The sequence below is a fragment of the Bos mutus genome, chromosome 27 (genome assembly GCF_027580195.1).
Source record: "Bos mutus isolate GX-2022 chromosome 27, NWIPB_WYAK_1.1, whole genome shotgun sequence".
NCBI lineage: Eukaryota > Metazoa > Chordata > Mammalia > Artiodactyla > Bovidae > Bos > Bos mutus.
In genome coordinates, this window is record NC_091643.1 from 18,192,901 (window position 1) to 18,197,985 (window position 5,085).

General features: G+C 41.9%; 1 non-coding gene across 1 annotated transcript; it reads left to right on the forward strand.

The window, feature by feature from the left end:
* Positions 1-4,562: 4,562 nt before the first annotated feature.
* On the forward strand, positions 4,563-4,635 carry TRNAG-GCC (transfer RNA glycine (anticodon GCC)). Its single transcript has one exon. It is a non-coding gene; the product is annotated as a tRNA-Gly (tRNA).
* The last annotated feature ends 450 nt before the right edge of the window (positions 4,636-5,085 follow it).

The following is a 5,085-nucleotide window of genomic DNA, read 5'->3' on the forward strand; positions in this document are numbered from 1 at the left end:
TTGACCACTGGACCATCAGGGAAGTCGCTATTCTTAGTTTATTTTGACTGTTTACATTAACTAGTATCCTTGTTGGCTGCCTACCTGCCTTGACTCTAAGAAGCCAGTTCTCATTCAGAATATTCATAGCTCTCTGCAGATGGACACCCTTGGCTGCAGCTCAGATTTTGCTATTCGTTGTGATACTTGTTTTTCCTTTCTTCTGATGGTTATACTGCCACTTGGACTCTAATACTTCAGATTTTTATCACCCCCACTTTGGTCAGGAGTCCAGTTCTATAACAGCATCTCCTACTGTCTGCCTGGTCCTACAGAACTGCTGAGCTTCTCAGTGATTCATTGTTACTTGAGAAAACTGAGTGTCTTCTGGACTCTGCCACAGAATACTGTCAGATATTGGATTTCTGACGTTAATGGTTTATTAAAGTCATATTAATAAACTGTCATATTCCCACTTCTCTGAATCTTTTGACCCCCTCCTCTACCATCTGCCAGTAAATCTTAATTTTTACTATCATCAATCAACTCAACATTAGTCTGCTGCTGCTGCTGCTGCTGCTGCTGCTAAGTCACTTCAGTCGTGTCTGACTCTGTGCGACCCCATAGACGGCAGCCCACCAGGCTCCCCCATCCCTGGGATTCTCCAGGCAAGAACACTGGAGTGGGTTGCCATTTCCTTCTCCAGTGCATGAAAGTGAAAAGTGAAAGGGAAGTCGCTCAGTCGTGTCTGACTCTTAGCGACCCCATGGACTGCAGCCTACCAGGCTCCTCTGTCCATGGGATTTTCCAGGCAAGAGTACTGGAGTGGGGTGCCATTGCCTTCTCCCATTAGTCTTCTACTTACTCCTAATTTCCACTAGAAACTCAAAGGGCAGGATAGAAAAATAAAGACAAATACTTTGGGAAATAAGCTGATAGAATGCATAGATGCAAGTAAAACAAATTCTCTAAGAAAATTTAATTTCTATTTCAATGTATATTGCTTGTCCCTATCTCTACAATTTGACGAAGATGGCTACCTACTCACAACCAAATTCAATTTAATAGAAACAAATTGATAAAGAATCTTTATTTCCTTAGAAAGCAAGAATATAGTCATCTTGGAAAATTTATCGAATGGGTCCTTTTTATTGGGAAATTGTGTCATTATTTGTTGCTGTCACAATGATAATCTAATAGAATGCCATCTACCATATAAAGAATAATTATCTTCCAAAGAACAGAGGATTTATAGATATGTAGCTAATACTAGAAACTTGCTGTAGAAACTGCAAAATTGTGAAATACCACCTTCTGCTCTGCAAAAATCAATGAAACAAATGTTTGCTTTTATCCTAGAGCAAAACTGGAATAATTTATTTCCTTGTCTCTATTGGACTTGCTGCTGAAACAGAACCTGATTTCACCTTTGTGTGTGGCCTGGTTCATTCTGGTTCTTGGTTAGCTACTGCCCAGTGAATCCCATTTTTAATCCCCATGGGCTAGCAGACTCTAGGACCACCCCCTAGCCAAAACAGAGAATATCCAGAATTGCAAATGTTTCACTCTGTTTCAATCAAGCAGGAAAACAGAGTCTCACAGGAAGGTGCTGCTTAGACCTGTGAACCCGATTTTAAAATTCAGTGATTCTTAATTTTTCCTGAAAAGTTAGCTAGTGGAAGGTGCGTCAAGAGATATGGGGTATTACTCAGCCATTAAAAAGAATACATTTGAATCAGTTCTAATGAGATGATTGAAACTGGAGCCTATTATACAGAGTGAAGTAAGCCAGAAAGAAAAACACCAATACAGTATACTAATGCATATATATGGAATTTAGAAAGATGGTAACAATAACCCTGTATACAAGACAGCAAAAGAGACACTGATGTATAGAATAGTCTTTTGGACTCTGTGGGAGAGGGAGAGGGTGCGATGATTTGGGAGAATAGCACTGAAACATGTATAATATCATATATGAAACAAGTCGCCAATCCAAGTTCGATGCACGATACTGGATGCTCGGGGCTGGTGCACTGGGACGACCCAGAGGGATGGTACAGGGAGGGAGGAGGGGGGAGGGTTCAGGATGGGGAACATGTGTACACCCGTGGTGGATTCATGTTGATATATGGCAAAACCAATACAATATTGTAAAGTTAAAAAATTAAATTAAATTTAATTAAAAAAAGAAAAAAAGAGAGAGATGGGGACTTCCCTGGTGGTCTAGTGGTTAAGAATCCGCCTGCCAATGTAGGGAACGTTCTACATAGGGAATGTTCTGTCCCTGGTCTGGGAAGATCCCACCTGCCTTGGCGCAACTGAGCCTGAGCGCCTAGAACTTGTGCTCCACAAGAAGAAGAGCACTGCAGTGAGGAGCCCAGGCCCCGTAACTGGAGAGCGGGCCCCACTCCCTGCAACTGCAGAAAGCCGTGCAGAGCAACGGAGACCCAGCACAGGCAAAAATACATACATACATACATAAATAACAAAGAAGAGATTTGAGCTAAAAGGGCTCTATCCTCTGTGACCAGATTTGACATTTTTTAGGTATATTTATCCTTTTTTAGAGAAAATTTCAAATCATAAAAAAAAAAAAAAAAATAGGTCATTTGGTGACTGACCTCCTTTCTTTAAGGGAATGAATTGGGTGTCTAGATTAATGCACTTTCCCCACCCAAAAATGTAGAATCATCTTCTCTTTTAGTGTCCATCTAGCTTTCAGGTTAAAAAGGAAAACAAAAGAAGTTGACAAAAGTGTGAGTTCTGTCTGTTTTGCTGATTCAGTCATCAAAGCCGACACCAGCTGTCAGATGTGAGCAGAAAGACACTCTTCTTTAGTCTTATACAATGGATTCTGGAATCATTCTGGCTTGATTCTGGCAGGAAATGTTGTGGGAACAGGAGCAGACAGACTTGGTAGAAGCACTGATAACTTCCCATCAGGTTCTCAATGTGGGTTATGAAAAGAAGGTAGTAAGAGATGGAGAGAACCCTTTGGCAAAACATAGAATCAAATTAATAGATTCTTTTAAAAACTACCACGCTGTTGGACTCAGTGAACCTCAGGAAGGCAAAGGAGAACCTTTCAAAGGACTCTCTGTTTCCCAAATTACTTTTCTCTTTCTTTAAGCTTCCGGAAAATGACATTCCTATTTCTGGCAAGGTTCAAGTGAATTCTATTTGGGGCTAGTTGCCAAACTTAAATTGCTTTAGGGCTTGCTGTGATTGGAATTTTGCTTCCTTAGTGGCAGTACAATCAAATCCCTATATCCTTATAGTAGCCATTATCAGAGATCCAGGACCTGACCACATAGCCAGGATGATGTGGGAGTTGCAAGAAGTACCTTAGCCTTCTTAGACCACTCTCATTAACACAAGATAATTTGGGGTCTTTTGACTCCTAGGGAAAAAAGGACATCAGTGGGGTGGGGGGTGGCCTCCATCTCTGAACTGAGACATCCCAGTGGGTCTTGGGAGAGGACTTAATTAGTTACCGTGGCCCTCAGCTCCATATGTATCCTGATGACATTCAGATTTATCTTTCCCATCCCTTAAGACATTAGTGAGGAAGATGAAAAATGAATAGTCCTTGCCAAATACACAGTCCTTAGAGTTCTCAGAAAATGTTGTGTTTCCAAAATAAGAACTACCTCTGATAAAAGAAGATAAACTTGTTACTTCCCTCCAGTTCCCCTAATTCTCACTCTGCACACCCTGTCTTTGCTCTGCCAATCATTGTGTGTGTTGGTGTCTGGACACAGGGCCTGTAAATGGGAAGATACTAAAAGGATTGATTCAGTGTCACCGAAGGACAGTAAACTGCATGTCGAAAAGAGAAGTAGATTTCCAGGCTTAACACACCTGACGGAGTAATTTAAAAGAAGGAAAAGAAACAACCCATTGTGTAAAGCAGGAATGACTTTAGGTCAAAGTAACAGAAAATATAACTGCAAGAGTTGTGATTTGTTCTCAGAATTAGCTGACAGCTGTTTAGGGCTTGGGTCTCTACGATCTCCTTGACCTTTCATTCAGTTTCAAGGTGACCATTGCAACTCCAGGTTGTTGTTGTTGTTTAGTCAGAGTTGTGTCCAACTCTTTTGCCACACCATGGACTGTAACCCTCCAGGCTCCTCCTGACCTTGGGATTTCCCAAGTAAGAAAACTGGAATGGGCTGCCATTTCCTCCTCCAGGGGACCTTCCCAACCCAGAGAATCAAACCTGCATCTCCTGCATTGGCAGGTGGATTCTTTACCACTGAGCCACCAGGAAAGCCTTGCAACTCCAGGTATCACATCCATATTCACTAAAGATGAGAATTTTCTCGGAAAGTTCTCCTTGGCTGAAACAGTATAACATGGCTGATCCTAGCTACAAGAAGGCTGTGAAAGAATTTCAGTCTCCTGGTCTCTGTAACGGAAGCTGACAAAAGGTCCATTTTGCCAACCAATCAACAGTCTGCCACACCCCTGAAGATATTTTCCCCAACAGCTCAGCCATAACAACGGTGCCATATGGCTTATCTTTCAGGGTGCGTTTGAGGAAAAGAGGAGACTGTTAATAGTTACTCCAAGGGGAGACGTCCCTGGTGGTCCAGTGGCTGAGACGCTGCACTGCCAATGCCGGGGGCTCAGGTTCAATTCCTGGTCAGGGAACTAGATTCTACATGCTGCAATGAAAGATTCCACATGCCAAAATGAAGACTGAAGATCCTGCATGCTGCAAATAAGACCTGATGCAGACAAAAAAATAATAATAATAAAATTTAAAAGATAATTAATTAATTAAAATAAGTAATAAAATTTTAAAGTAAAAAAAAAAGAAAAAAATTATGCCAAGGAAACAGGAGCTAACAGGACTGTCCTGGGGAAGACGGAGTCTGTGGCTACCCCCAACATAGACAAAATGTTTTGAGAAAGTGGTCCCTCTTCCTTCAATAATCTGACAGAGGAATGGAAACCCTGCTTCTCTGCTGAGTACAGTCTCTCCGTGTGGACCCAGGGTCTCTCAGTGTCCTTTCCTGTTTATGCCTCTTCCTGCCCCCAGCTTTGGAGAAGGCCAGACCACTTTCCTACTGGAGGTTTTGTTAGGATCGTTTGGCAACT